Here is a 16,447-nt window from a genome sequence, read left to right on the forward strand (position 1 = left end):
TAGGTATGACTGACTGAATCATTGGCCATTGGCCACGGATTAAATTTACAGCCCCTCCCCCCCTCCACCAAGGTCAGGGATTGGGACTGAACTTCCAACCCTCTACCTTCACAACCACCTTTAGGTGTGTCCATTCACATAACAAAAGACACCTTTATCATTCTCAACACTTAAGAAATTCCAAGGGTTTGGGGAACTCTGGACAAACACCAAATAAAGATGTGAAATATATTTTGGTCATGTGAATGAACAATTATATCTTAAAGTCACAATACCACAATATCCATTTAAATGACGAACTTTGCCCCACATTTCAAGTAAGACCTTAAGTCCACATATCAAAGCATGGAGTATTATTTTTAGGTTGAAATTGTATTTAGTAGAAACAGGTAAAGATCAATTCCAAGAATGAGTTAACAAAGTATAGGGCAAATGAAAGAGTTTTCAGGTGCAAAAGTGGCAACGCAGTTAGGAACAGAAAACACTCAGAATCCCGAACTAGAAAGTCACAAGCCAAATTGAAAGAACAGTTCATCCACTTTTTGAAGAATAATAAAGGCTGCAATGATTATCAACTCTTGACAAATTACAGTACTGACTACACACTGTCTGAAAACAAACCAACTTCAAACATCTAATGCCACATGAACTGGAGAACACGGATCTCAAGAACAGGAACTTGCACGAGACCCAGAAAAGAGGATACAAATAATAGAGATGGTAATGACAAGGAAATTCTGCAAACAGCTCTGCTAAAAGTAAATGTTCACAGAAAGGGCTTAAAGAGAGAGTTTACCTCCGATAAACGTATGTAACCGAACCATTACACACTCAACTGACGGTGGTCAACTGGGTTTATTCACCAGCAAATTCACGTGAAACCCCTTTCCTTCCCTATTGTCAAAGTTGCAGAAAACTTACAAATGGCATACAGAATGTGAAGACGACGCTGTAACCAAAGAGCGGGATGACCAATTATTGAAGAGAGAGTTTAAATAGGTCAAAGTAGCTGGGGTGGATGAGAATAGCTGTTGACACACTATCAGAGGGTAAAAGTTAAGAAACGATGCAAAGCAGAAATCCGAAGTTACTTACTTTGACTTAATTATATGCAAAAGGTATATAATCATGTTAAAATCAAACTCGAAGTACTTTTAAATAGGTCGCCTTACAAATATATTTTTAAAAACGTTAAATGAAAGTTATTTTCCTAAATATCAAAGTATACGTAAATTTGTGGATAAATAAAACCAATATAAAAACGAAAATGTGCAGAGCCCATATTTCTCCGTTGGAAGGAATTACTGAAACAAAGTATCTAACTATGAGCACTCTTAAAAACGCTGAGCAAAAGCTTATATAACCAAGCGGCAGTTTGACACCAACGGTTCTGTGAGATAAAATGAGAAAAGGTAGTTAAAAATGAGAATAATGAGACAAATCTCTGTGTTCCCTCCAAGTACAAAGGTCCAAGACAAGAAATTTTTAACAGAAGATTCAGAACTAAAATACATGTTCTTTGAGAATATTTAAAGACAGAAAATGTTTACCACATACCAAAAATATCACAAAACAATGTGTAATTATTCCAATTCTAGAAATCCTATGCGTGAAAAATGACTACTGACTCATTATTTCTGGGATTTCTATTCTCTTTAACTAGAATGGAAGAAAACATTGTAAAGCATTTTCGAAATAATGAGATAAAATTGTAGCTATGATAATTTCTCACTGTTAAGAAAACACGCATTCGAATTCATATCGCACACTATGATATGAAAAATGAAAATATTTTTTGGAGAATCTACTTCTCTAAAAACAAGACTAAGAGAAATAAAAGGCTCCATAATAAAACCTGTAGCATTACAGCCAAATAAAGAGAAATCATCATGGCTTTAATAATGTACAAAAAAGAAGAGCACCTGGATGGCTCAACTGGTAAAGCAGCTGACTTCGGCTCAGGTCATGATCTCACGGTTTGGAAGTTCGAGCCCCACAGCGTGCTCTCTGCTGTCAGCATGGAGCCTGCTTTGGATCCTCTGTGCCCCTCTCTTCTCTCCCCTGCTTGTGCTTGCTCTCTCTCTCTCAAAAATAAACAAACATTTAAAAAAAATCACGTACAAAAAAAAGAGTTTCTTTTCTAAGCAGTAACCATATAGTTTCTGGGGACAGCTGGGAGGCTCAGTCATTTAGCCATCCAACTCTTGATCTCAGCTCAGGTCATGATCTCACAGTTATGAGATGGAGCCCCATGTTGGGCTTTGTGCTTGGCAGCGAGGAGCCTGCTTGGGATTCTCTCTCTCCTCTCTCTCCCCACTCACGCTCATGTGCACACTTTCAAAATAAACTTAAAAAATAATTTCTTGAAATATTTGTATAAAAACTGCTAGAAATTAGACAAGAACAAATCAGCCAATAATAGCTGAGAAATACACTGGGACTCTTGAGAGGCAGGTCATATTTATTTCCTCAAATTTAAATAATTCTTTTTCTCAGATTATTTCTAACCAGACAAAAAGACAAGCTACTTCAAATCGGTCCATGAAACAAATAAGATCCATCACAGAAATTTTTACTCAAAATATCAGCAAATGGCATTGTCAGCTGCACTAAGAAAACAACCAAGTAGCATTTACTCAGGGAAGGAGAATGGATCAGCATACTTAATGTACCAACGTATCAAATCAGATGTGCATAAAAGCAGACTACAAAGCAATTCGATAAGATAGTGGTTCCAACAGAGGCTTTTGATTCCAGGAGTAATGACTCATGATCTGAAAACCCTTTTGCTTCAAAAACGAGACAAAGGATATCCTTTTACATGCACAGCTGAGCTCCCCAAAGAAGGAAATCCCAAGGGTCAAACAAGAAGAGTAAACTAAAATCCAGAGTAGAAAGTATGGGACTTAACAACACAAAAGCCCAGTTTCTGTAGGTTTTGTGGAGCAGCCTGAGTGTCTCTGTAATCCAGAATTGAGTCCTTGGGGCGCCTGGATGGCTCGGTTGATTGAGCGTCTGAGTCTGGATTTCAGCTCAGGTCATGATCTCAGTTTGTTTTGGAGCCCGACATTGGGATCTGTGCTGAGATTGCGGAACCTGCTTAGGATGCTCTCCCTCTCTGTCCCTACCCCACTTGTGTGCTCTCTCTCAAAAACCAACAAACAAACTTAAAAAAAAAAACAACAACAACAAAATGGGTGTCTGGGTGGCTCAGTCGGTTGAGCGTCCGACTTTGGCTCAGGTCATGATCTCACGGTTCCTGAGTCTGAACCCCACAACCCCACATCACATCAGTCTCGCTGTTGTCAGCGTGGAGCACGCTTCGGATCCTCTGTCCTCCTCGCTCTCTCTGCCCCTCCCCCCCACTTGTGCACTTTCAAAAATAAACATTTTAAAAATAAATAAAAATATTAAAAAAATAATAAAGGAATTGAGTTCTTCAGCTTTTGCAAATCAGAGAATTACATCTGAAGCCCCTTGCATAAAACCAGAATGACCCTTGTCGTAGGTTTTGTATGCCCCCTCCCCCACACCCTCTCCCTACCAGGGACCACGAGGAAACTTGCATGGCCCAGCCTAGGATCTAGATGGAAAAAGGACTACCACAGAAATCTCCAATCATAGGCCTGTGCCACATGGAGCTTGGTGTCTACATTTATCTATTCATCTAGGCTTGGACCTGAGCGCCTGAAATAAACAAAATCATTCTCATCTTATAGCTAAAACCCTGCTGAAAATGAATTTATAATCCAAACGTAGTAAGCATGAAAATCCACCATAACTGAGATTCGGCACACAACAACAAAGGAGGCCTCACCCTCAATAATTTTAGATAATCAACAAATCCAACGACATAAACTAAGTGGGTTTAAAATAATTACTTATATGTCCAGTATGATCCTCCTCAGAGCCCTGAACCTGTGTCTATACTTTTCTTCCTTCAGAGACTGCCACTTGGCTTATTCCCTCCCATTCTTCAGGTTTCTTATCAATCAGACCTTTCCCAACCCTACGCAACAGCATACAGCCCCAACACATTCCCTGGACACACATTCCCTCACATACACATCTATGGAGCTCTCAATCGTCTTTGGATACATCAACCATTTACTGGATAGTGTTTTGTTTTGTTTTAGAGAGAGAGCATGAGTGCGGGAGAGAGGCAGGGGGAGAGAGAGGCCAAGCTGGCTTCACATTCAGCACAGAGCCCGATACAGGGCTCGATCCCACAACCCTGGGATCATGACCTGAGCTGAAATCAAGAGTTGGATGTTCAACCATCTGAGCCACCCAGGCGCCCGTACTGGATAGTGTTTATGATGGTGTTTTTCCTCCACTAGAAATCAAGCTCCAGGAGGCGGCAACTTTCCTTTATTTATAGCTGCCTCTCAGTGCTTAGTAATGTGTCTGGCACATAATAGGTATTCAATAAATAGTTTTTTGGATGACTGCCTGAGTGATCAAATAAAAAGAAAGAATTAAATACATAAAGGTACTGAACTAAAGATGGAAAAGACATAATGAAACTAAAAATTACAGAATTCAATGACACTGGCGCTCCGGGAATCTATGAAATCTCAACATAGAGACATCATCACAGATCAGTGAGAAAAGGGTGATCAATAGTTCTGAGCTACAAGCCTACCCATGAAGGAAGGAAAAACTCTATCACTACTTCACATCATATTAAAAAGTCTACGTGAAGACTAAATGTAAAAGAGCCAAATATTCAGAAGAGACTGTCTTTCTGACCTTAAAAGAAGTAGTTTATTAAGCAAGACACAAAAGACACAAATTATAAAGGAAATCTCAAAAGAGTCTATTACATTCAAATTTTAATCTCTGCGTGTGAAATATCCTCAAGTGAAAAGACAGGGACACCAAAAGATATGTAGCCTACAAAATATAAATTTGAGTATTTTGCTCAAATACATAAAGAACTCTTATGATCATTAAGAAAAAGACAACCCTTCAAAAAAAATAAGCAAAGGATATAAAGAGACAATTTTCAGGGCAGGAAATCAAACCACACTGGTAAGCAATTTAATTCCACTCTTAGGTACGAACCCTAGGGAGTATCTGACAGGCAGGCACAGAGACACAGGTCCCAGAATGGTCAAAGAGGTATTATTTTCCATAGTAAAACATGAAGAAGCTTCATGACCATCTACTGAGAACCATAGTATGTTCCTCCAGTGGGATACTAGACCACAGTGCAGGGAATGAACCAATCAGGGCTATCTCTAGCCTGTATCACTCCTTACCCCTCACCCTCTGCCACAATGGACCAATTAGAGGGAGTCACCCCTTCTAGACAGATGCAACCCCAGCAGACATGTGCTTTGACAAGTAAACAGGCCTTTGTGACAGGAAAACTGATGCTGTCGTATCAACATCGATAAATCTCAATGTTGTGTGAAAAACTGCAGAAACAAGTGTTCAGTATGATACCATTCATATAAAGTTTAAAAACACACTAGCCCCACTATATACTGTTCACTGATACGTGCAAGTGTAATAAACAGGCCTAAGAATGATAAAGATCAAAACTGAATTCAGAATAGTACCTACACCAGTAAGAGTCCACTGGGGTTTAAAATTAGAAAAAAGAATTCTGAAGCACACATGGTAAAGTACTTAGACTTGACAAAGCTAAGGGGAAGGTATACAGGCATTTGTTAAAGTTGCTACACTTCATTTTTGCTTGAAACCTTTAAAAAATTTTTAGAAGACAGGCACAGAACTTTTCTGAATAGTAAGACAGTAATATGGAACATACACTGGAGAAATTCCCAAAATACAGATAAGAAAACTGAGGTAGAGGGAAAACATAAAGGATAGAGAAGAGACAGGCTAGTATATCGGTAAATCACATGCCTGAATAAAGGACCAGACCAAGCAGAATTAAAGCAGGAGTCAAAGATGTACTAGCAGCTCAAGAGAGTAGAATCTTAGAAATGAAGGTTCATTACAGACTAGGTAGTGTTCAGAAAGGGACTAAGCCCCCTAACCTTATGCTAATAAAACTTCCAACTCCTACAAAGCAATCAGGCAGGAAAAAACAGGCTATCTCCAAAAGCCGGCAAAGCAGTTGGCCGCAGAATTATCTGCAATAAATCTCAGTAAGTCAAGGGGCGCCTGGGTGGCGCAGTCGGTTAAGCGTCCGACTTCAGCCAGGTCACGATCTCGCGGTCCGTGAGTTCGAGCCCCGCATCGGGCTCTGGGCTGATGGCTCAGAGCCTGGAGCCTGTTTCCGATTCTGTGTCTCCCTCTCTCTCTGCCCCTCCCCCGTTCATGCTCTGTCTCTCTCTGTCCCAAAAATAAAATAAACATTGAAAAAAAAAAAAATTAAAAAAAAAAAAATCTCAGTAAGTCAAAATTCCAGACTGTCGAGAAAAAACAAGTGGGGAAAAGGAAAGACAAAAGAATGTTAAATTGTACTCATCTCATCTTATAGAAGAAACTGAAAACGATTTTCTTCCTGAGCCAAATAGGTCTTATAAAATTTTTAGGTTACCCCTAATAGAACTGATTCCTATGAAAACCCTGAACCTGAAAACTCTACGTATGCCTTCCTTCCAAACCGTGAGTGGAAGTTGAGTGAGGAAAAGACCCCTCTAAGAGGGACCTGAGACCAAAAGAAGTAACAAAACGGAAAGCATTTTTTAAAATGCAAAAATTAAACAAGTATCACTCTCAATACTAATTTTATATACGCTTTGAGATTCTGTATCATAAGACAATGACATTCAGATTAGGCTTAAAAAAATCCAAACACAGTCTTCTACAAAAGACACACTAAAAACAAAATGACTTAGAGAAAGTTTAAGAGTAAGATATAGCCAAAACGTAGAAGTAAAATTTATGACAATACCTTAGGTAGGACAAAAAAAAAAAAAAGAATCATTTTTCAGATGAAGGGATCACTCACAATGAAGATACATATCTAGAACTGCTTAAACAGGAATAAAAACATGTATGAAGAAAAAAACCAGAAAGCCAAATCAACAAGGATATAGGACTTGAACAGTACTATACGCCAACTAGATCTACCCAACATGCACAGAACATTCTACCCTACAATAAAGGAATGTGCATTCTTCTCAAATGTACATACAACAGTCTCCAGGACAACCATAAAGTGGGCCATTAAAACTAGTTTCAATAAATTAAAAGGACTGAAATCATACAAAGCATGTTCTCTGACCACAATGGGATCAACTTAATCAACAACAGAGGGAAATCGCGGAAATAAATGTATGAAAATTAATCCACACGCTCCAAAATACCCAACGGATCAAAGAAGAAATCACAAAAATTAGAAAATACCTTGAGATAAAAAATGAAAACACAACACACCAAAATTTATGGGACGCAGCTAAAGCAGTAGAAGAAAATTTATAGTTGTAAACACCTATACTGTATTAGAAAAGAAAGCTTTAAATCAACAACCTAATCTTTCACCTAAGAAACTAGAAAAGGAACAAAATAAACCCAACCCAAGCAGGAGACATAAACCAAGGAGAAACCAACAGTCAGGAAGGTCCTACATAAATTGGGAGTGGTAAACACAATACGGAGGAGCCAAACTATTTAATAAGTACATCACAGTCCAGCAAACTCTTCCACAGTAAGTAGTTAATGAGTGCTAGCCACCCTAATTCCCCTAACAACTCTACACGGTAGACATAGGTTCTACTGCTATTCCTGTTTTACTGATGAGGATCCCAGAGGAGAGAAGTCACATAACCTGTCTGCAGGTACACTGTGGAGAATCGGGAGAGCCAGAATTCAAACTCAGGCTCCAGACTTTGAACATTCATGACAACAAATACACGACCAAAATGACTTCCACTTTCCCAAAGTGTTTTATCTAAACTATGAAAATGAATGAAACTTTCAGGTTGAGGAGAGGAAGAGAAAGGAACAGTGTAAAACCTCTTGAAGACAGAAAATAAATCCATGAAATTAAGAATTAGGGAAGGAAGGGGCGCCTGGGTGGCTCAGTCGGTTAAGGGTCCGACTTCGGCTCAGATCATGATCTCGTGGTCCATGAGTTCGAGCCTCCCCATCGGGCTCTGTGCTGACAGTTCAGAGCCTGGAGCCAGTTTCGGATTCTGTGTCTCCCTCTCTCTCTGACCCTCCCCTGTTCATGCTCTGTCTCTGTCTCAAAAGTAAATAAACGTTTAAAAAAAAAAAAAAAGAATTAGGAAAGGAATATGATCTCATAACAGAATACTGTCATTTGTGCTTTAAAAATATAACTCCATAAGGGCGCCTGGGTGGCTCAGTCAGTTAGGTGGCCGACTTCGGCTCAGGTCATGATCTCAGTTTCTGAATTCAAGCCCCGCATCAGGCTCTGCTTAGGATTCTGTGTCTCCCTCTCTCTCTGACCCTCCCCCACTTGCACTCTGTGTGTGTGTGTGTGTCTCTCTGTCTCTCAAAAATAAACATTAAAAAAAAATTTTTTTAATATAATTCCATAAAGTTCCTTCTAGGAAAATATAGGCCTCCAAACTTCCTTCACCCATGCATTCAAGATATTAAATTGAATTATTTATTTATTTTAAAATAGGTTCCACACCGAACGTGGGGCTTGAACTCTCCACCCTGAGATCAAGAGTCACATGCTCTGTGGGGCGCCTGGGTGGCGCAGTCGGTTAAGCGTCCGACTTCAGCCAGGTCACGATCTCGCGGTCCGTGAGTTCGAGCCCCGCGTCAGGCTCTGGGCTGATGGCTCGGAGCCTGGAGCCTGTTTCTGATTCTGTGTCTCCCTCTCTCTCTGCCCCTCCCTCGTTCATGCTCTGTCTCTCTCTGTCCCAAAAATAAAAATAAAAAAAAAAAAAAAAAAAAAAAAAGAGTCACATGCTCTGCCAACTGAGCCAGCCAGGAATCCCCATTCAAGATGTTTTTTTCAATTTTTTTTAATGTTTAGTTGTTTTTGAGAGAGAGAGACAGAGTGCAAGTAGGGGAGGGGCAGAGAGAGAGGGAAACACAGAACTAGAAGTAGGCTCCAGGCTACGAGCTGTCAGCACAGAGTCCAACACAGGGCTTGAACTCACAAACCGTGAAATCATGATCTGAGCGAAAGTCGGAAGCTCAACCAACTGAGCCACCCAGGAGCCCCTCAAGATATTTATTAACATCATGTTATTGCCACTGACCTAGACACTGAAATCAAATCAAGAAAATGGAAGAAATTTCGGGGCGCCTGGGTGGCGCAGTCGGTTAAGCGTCCGACTTCAGCCAGGTCACGATCTCGCGGTCCGTGAGTTCGAGCCCCGCGTCGGGCTCTGGGCTGATGGCTCAGAGCCTGGAGCCTGTTTCCGATTCTGTGTCTCCCTCTCTCTCTGCCCCTCCCCCGTTCATGCTCTGTCTCTCTCTGTCGCAAAAATAAAAATAAACGTTGAAAAAAAAAAAAAGAAAATGGAAGAAATTTAAATGTATGAGTAATCAAAGAAAGAACAACAAGACGCCAGAGAAACCCCTCTAAAGTAGATCTGGCCCATATGGTTTCCCGGATCCTACCAGGAATAGATCACTCCCATGTGCTTCAGATTCCATCTCTCCTTCTCTCTGCCCCTCCCTCACTTGTGCTCTCTCGCTCTCTCACTCAAAAATAAATAAACTTAAAAAAAAAAAAAGATTAAGAAGGATGGGGAGAAACACAGAAGTAGATCTAAAAGGAAACACCATGATTTCTTAAATGTAAAATTATACATCCAGAAATAAGAATATCAACTGAAAAGCAAATGGTGTAGTAAAGTGTCCACTGGAAAACAAATGTAACAAAATACCTGTCACATCTACATGAAAAAACCTGTAAGAGTCATGCCAGGGTCCTCAATGGAAAGACTCCATACAGGCATGCCTCACTGTATCACACTTCACTTGACTGCACTTTGCAGATGGTGCGTTTTTTACAAATTGAAGGTTTGTGGCTGCATGGACCAAATGTATCGGTGCCATTATTCCAACAGTTTCGTGTTGCTGTGTCACATTTTGGTAATTCTCACAATATTTCAAACTTTTTCATTATTATTATATTTGTCATGGTGACTGCTGATCAGTGATCTTTGATGTCACTCTTGTATGTAATTATTTGGGGGGCACACAAACTGCATCCATCCAAGACGGTGCATACCAGATGGTGAGTTTAGTTTCTGACTGACCACCTACTGGCTGTTCCCCCATCTCTCTGCCTCTCCTGGGGCCTCCCTATTCCCTGGGACACAACAATATTGAAATCAGGCCAGTTAATAACCCTACAATGGCCCCTAAGTGTTCAAATGAAAGGAAGAGTCACATGTCCCTCATTTAAAATCAAAACCTGTAAAAGATTCAGCATCTCAGAAGCTGAGACAGGCTGAAAGCATGGCCTCTTGGGCCAAACAGCGGTGTTGTAAATGCAAAGGAAAAGTTCCTGAAGGAAAGGAGAAAGGAAAAGTGCTAGTCCGGGGAACACACGAATGGCAAGAAAGTGAAACAGCCTTATTGCTGATGTGGAGAAAGGCTTAGTGGCCTGGATAGAAGGTCAAACCAGCCCCAACGTTCCCTGAAGCCAAAGCCTAATCCAGAGCAAGGCCCTAATGCTCTTCAGTTCTGTGAAGGCTGAGAGGTGGGGAAGTGTGGAAGGAAAGTCTGACACTAGCAGGGGTTGGTTCGGGAGTTTTAAGAAGCCTCTCCATAACATAAATGTGCAAGGTGAAGCAGCAAGTGCTGATGTAGAAGCTGCAGAAAGTTATCCAGAAGATTCTAGATCTTAAGATAATTAATACATGGGGTGCCTGGATGGCTCAGCCGGTCAAGCATCGTGTCAGCTCAGGTGGTGATCTCTCAATAATGAGATCGAGCCCCAAGTTGGGCTCCGCGCTGACTCAGAATCCCTGCTGAGATTCTCTCTCCTTCTCTCTGCCCGTCCCCTGCTCATGCACTTGCACACGCTCTCTCTCAAAATAAATAAACTTAAAAAAAAAAGATAACTAATACACTATACCAAATAACAGGTTTTCAGTGTAAATTAAACAGCTTTCTAATGGAAGAAGATGCCACCTAGGACTTTCATAGCTAATGAGGAGAAGCCAATGTTTGGCTTCAAAGCTTCAAAGGACAGTTGACTTACCTGCTAGGGGCTAATGCAGCTGGTGATTTTATGTCAAAGCCAATGCTCATTTGCCACTCCCAAACTCCTAGGGCCCTTAAGAATTATGCTAAATCTACTCTGCATGTGCCCTAACAATGGAACAACAAAGCCTGGATAAAAGCACATCTGTTTACAACATGATTTACTGGATATTTTAAGCTCACTGTTGAGACCTACTGCTCAGAAAAAGAAAAGTTTCTTTTCAAAGTATTCTGCTCACTGACAGTGCACCTGGTCACCCAAGAGCTCTGATGGAGACGTACAGGGAGATTAATGTTGTTTTCATGCCTGCCAACACAACCTCCATTCTGCAGACCATGGATCAAGGAGTAATTTTGACTTTCAAATTGGGCAAAGTAAATTGAAAACCTTCCAGAAAGGATTCACCATTCTAGGTGGCATCAAGAACATTTGTGATTCATGGGAAGAGGTCAAATAATCAATATTAACAGGAGTTTGGAAGAAGCTGATTCCAACTCTATAGATGACTTTGAGGGGTTCAAGACTCCAGTGGAGGCAGACAGGGTGGAAACAGCAGGACAGCTAGAGTCAGAAGTGGAGCTTGAACACATGACTGAATGGCTGCAATCTTGGGATGAATCTTGAACGGATGAGGAGTTTCTTCTCATGGATGAGCAAAGGAAGTGGTTTCCTGAGATAAGATCTACTTCTGGTGAAGATGTCGTGAAGATTGTTGAAATGACAAAAAGGGTTTAGAATATTACATGAACTCGGTTGATAAAGCAGCAGCAGGGTTTGAGAGGATTGACTCCAATTTCGAAAGAAGTTCTACTGAGGGTCAAATGCTATCAAACAGCATCATATGCTACAGAGAAATCATTCATTAAAGAATCAATCAATCAATGTGGCACACTTCATTGTTGTCTGCTTTCAAGAAATTGCCATGGGCATGTGGGTGGCTCAGTCGGTTAAGCATCTGACTTCAGCTCAGGCTCAGATCATGATTTCCCAGTCCGTGGGTTCAAGCCCTGTGTTGGGCTCTGTGCTGACAGCTCAAGAGCCTGGAGCCTGCTTCTGATTCTGTGTGTCCCTCTCTCTCTCTGCCCCTTCCCTGCTCACACTGTTTCTCTCTCAAAATAAATTTTAAAAAATTAAAAAAAAAAAATTGCCACAGCCACCCCAACCTTCAGCAACCACCACCCTGATCAGTCAGCAGCCATCCACACTGAAGAAAGACCCTCCACTAGCAGAAAGATGACGACTCCCTGAAAGTTCAGATGATGGTTAAGTTTTAACAACAGAGTATTTTTCAATTAGGGTATATACATTTTGGGCGGATACGTATATTTTTTAAACATAATGCTATTGCACACTGTAAATGTAAGTTTTATATGCACTAGGAAACAAAAAGACTCATTTGATCTGCTGTATTGTGCTATTCACTTTAGGGCGGTGGTCTGGAACCGAACCTGCGATACCTCTGACACGCCCCTGTACTGCAGAGACAGTGTAGTGAGTGACTCCCCTCGCTAGCACAGCTCCTGTTTGTTCCAGCATCCATTCTTTTCTCACACGATTCAGGCGGAGAGGAATCCATCCTCTGACAGGAATGGATCCTGGTCAGTTTTAGAGAATCATGGTAATCCCACATTTCCTGTCAAGGACTGGGTTCGAAATGCCGTGTAACCCAATCCAGCCAATGAGCAATAAGGGTAAATCTAATTGGGAACTTCTAGCAAAGATTACCTTGATTCTAAAAGAACACCAAATAAGTTTTCTTTTCTTCTGCACGTTGCCATTTCTGGATAAGGTTCCTGGGACCTAATACAGTCCCTTTTCAATCACAGCGGGAACGTGAAGAGAAAGTCAAAACACACTGAGAATGAGTGAGGAGGGATGGAAAGAATCTCCTTCCTCAGGATTTCCATGAGCTGTGTGTCAAGTAACTCAACAGCCTGCCCCTTTTCGATGAACTACCAGTTACATGAGAGTAAGTGCCCTTAATGCGTAACTGAAATTCTGTGCTATTTGCAGTGAAATGCTAACTTATTCAGAAGGCAATCTCCTCAAACTCACTGAAAAATATAATGCAAATCTAATAATTCAGTCTCAAAGCATTTTGGGGATTTGACAAAATGATCTAAAATGCATGTAAAAACTGAGAATAAAATGGGAGGAAATCTTACCAAAGAAGCATGCGTGAAACCTGTTTCACTGTGTAACTCAAACGTATGCTACCATACAACTCAAACAACATATACTGTTATAAAAGTCATCAGATGAATGAATCGAATGGAAACCCCCAAAAGAAACGCAAGCATATGCTAATTTATAGTTAAGTATGTAACGACAATAGATTATCGTCTTTAGGAAAGTAGTGACCAACTTCACACCCAAATTAACCACCAATATGTTAAGAAGTTACATGTTAACCCTGTTTAGAAATAAAGAAAAAACAAATTTTAAAAAATGAGTGAATATCTGATTTCAAAGCTGAAAAATACCTAAGCATTAAGCTCCAGAAAAGCAGGGACTTCTGCCTCACTTGCCTCTACTGAATCCTACAATATCTGGCCTAGAATAGCTACTCAACATGTATTCAAAATTCATGAAAGCAGGGGCGCCTGGATGGCTCAGTCGGTTATGCATTTGACTCTTGATTTTGGCTCAGGTCATGATCTCTTGGTCTGAGTTCGAGCCCTGCATCAGGGTCTGCGCTGACGGCACAGAGCCTGCTCGAGATCCTGGATCTCTCTCTCAAAATAAACAAACATTTAAAAAATTAAATTAAATTAATAAAAGCAAAAAACATACACATAAACAAATTCAGATCTAATTCCAAAAAGATCACAGGCAAGTGCAAGTCATACTGTGTGATTCATTTATATAAATTTTAAAAAGAAGCCCTCAAAAACAAAACAAGATTCAGCAGAATAGTATCTCTGGGGTGGGAAGGAGAATGGGGCTGGGGCCAAACACACACAGGCTGCAAAGGTGGGTCACTGCCTGTTCTTCTCATTCATTATTCCTTAAACTATATAGATTTTAGTTTCACATTTCTTTAAAAAAAGTTTTTTTTTTATGTTTATATATTTTGAGAGCGAGAGAGGGTGAGAGCAAGGGAGGGGCAGAGAGAGAGGGAGAGAGGATCCCAAGCAGGCTCCGCATTGCCAGCGCAGAGCCCAATGTGGGGCTCAAACTCACGAACCATGAGATCATGACCTGAGCAGAAATCAAGAGTTGGACACTTAGCTGACTGAGCTACCCAGGTGCCCCTCATGCATTTTTTTAATTAAACAAAAAAACCCAAAGCTCTGAGCTCTATAGACACAAGTAAGGGAGAAGAAAAAACCTGACAGGATAGAGTTAATATTTTTACAAAACAGCACCAATAAAAGATCAACCCCATTGCTTATCAAAGAAATGGTAGTTAATGCATCACTGCCATATCGCCAATCTGGCAAAGGTTATAAAAATCAGTGAGCTTTGTGGAGAAGTGGCACAATGCCTTATCACGATAATAAAAACTAACAATGGCTAACACTTGAGTAGCTGCTCTCTGTGTACACTGTTCTAAGCGCTCTATGGATATTAACTCATTCAGTCTTCCTACTGGTCCCTACGAGAGAGTACTGCTCTCACCCCCATCCTGAGGATCAAAAGCACACAGGGATTAATTAATTTGACCAAAGTCACAAAGCAAATAAATGAGCAGATCCTGAAAATGTAAATTAATACAGTCCTTTTGAGGGCAATTTTGCAATAAGCGCCAACAAGTTTAAAATGTGCTCCTCTGACCCGGAATTTCAGTGCTCGGAGTCTGTCTTATTTCATAATAGAAGACCTCACTTTCTTTTTTTTTTTTTTTTTTTTTTTTTTATTAAATTTTTTTTTTTTTCAACGTTTATTTATTTTTGGGACAGAGAGAGACAGAGCATGAACGGGGGAGGGGCAGAGAGAGAGGGAGACACAGAATCGGAAACAGGCTCCAGGCTCTGAGCCATCAGCCCAGAGTCTGACGCGGGGCTCGAACTCACGGACCGTGAGATCGTGACCTGGCTGAAGTCGGACGCTTAACCGACTGCGCCACCCAGGCGCCCCGATAGAAGACCTCACTTTCATGAGGACATACCGTTCTGGACAGAACATATGCATTCATTTATCTCTCCTCCCTCCCAAAACATCACTAAAATCAATGTAAAAGGATGAAAAAGATAGAAAGTTACAAGGAAAAGCAAAGTAGAGATGACAAAGATCAAAAATTGTGGGCGGTGACAAGCAGAGAAAAAAGTGGGAAGTGACTGAGCACATGACAGAAAGATCAGGACTCAATGCTACAAACAGCTAGGCCAGCGAGAAGTAAGCCAGTAGGTACCAGAGCCCCAGAAAACGTTAGGAATTCAGAGCAAATACTACGGTTAACAGAAGAACTTGTCAAACACATAAAAAACAAGCAACAGAAAAAATCCAGTTAACTACTGACTTCAGAGGAAACAAAGAGTTGTTCACACAAAAGAAAATGCAACTACATGATCACGTTACTTGGCTCAACAGCTAACGCTACTCATATATTCATAATACTATAGACACGACCAAAAGTTACGCTAAATGTTCCCTTTTCTGTAAGCTAACAGAGTCTAAAAATACTAATTACAAAAATAGTTTTATATGTTATTTAGAAATATGAAGGAAAATACCAGAAGGAATTGGTTAAGAGGTGAAAATTACCCTAGGAAGATGTGTGGCAAGGAAATGTTTTTAAATTAAGTCTTATAACATCCTTTGACTTTTGATACTATATAGATAAGAAAGTAATTTAAAAAATTGTTCCAAAAAATTATAGAATATCCAGAAAAACACACATAAGACATAAATGCCCTATAAATCTACCAACCAGAAGTAATCACTGTCTATATTTTGGTATCATTCAGTCCTGCTCTATACCTACATTTAATCCACATATTCTAGAAAAGTGGGCTCCTCCTAAACTGTTTAGTAATCTACTGTTTTCACTTAATTTTGAATGCGTACTTCCTCCGTAATTACGTACATATTTATAATATGAGAAACAAAATAAGTACCCTAGACCAAGTTTATACATGAACTTAAGTAATACGCTTTTGGGACAGTTAGTAAGGTAAATAAAAAGCACATAAATTTGACAACAGATGTACTTTGTTTAAAACTGAGTGATAACAGGGGTGCCTGGGTGGCTCAGTCGGTTAAGCTTCCGACTCTTGATTTCAGCTCAGGTCATGATCTCACAGTTCATGAGTTAGGCCCCACATCCAGCTCTGTAGAGGCAACGCAGAGCCTGCTTGGGATTCTAGGTCTCCCTCTCTC

The 16,447-nt window shown here is 40.4% G+C and overlaps 1 protein-coding gene across 1 annotated transcript in view; it reads right to left on the bottom strand.

Annotated features, from left to right (window-relative positions):
• The window catches only part of TTC19 (tetratricopeptide repeat domain 19), a 31,936-nt gene that overhangs the window by 6,690 nt on the left and 8,799 nt on the right, over nucleotides 1-16,447 (bottom strand). The gene's annotated exons all lie outside the window — the stretch shown is intronic.

The sequence above is a fragment of the Lynx canadensis genome, chromosome E1 (assembly GCF_007474595.2).
Source record: "Lynx canadensis isolate LIC74 chromosome E1, mLynCan4.pri.v2, whole genome shotgun sequence".
Classification (NCBI taxonomy): domain Eukaryota; kingdom Metazoa; phylum Chordata; class Mammalia; order Carnivora; family Felidae; genus Lynx; species Lynx canadensis.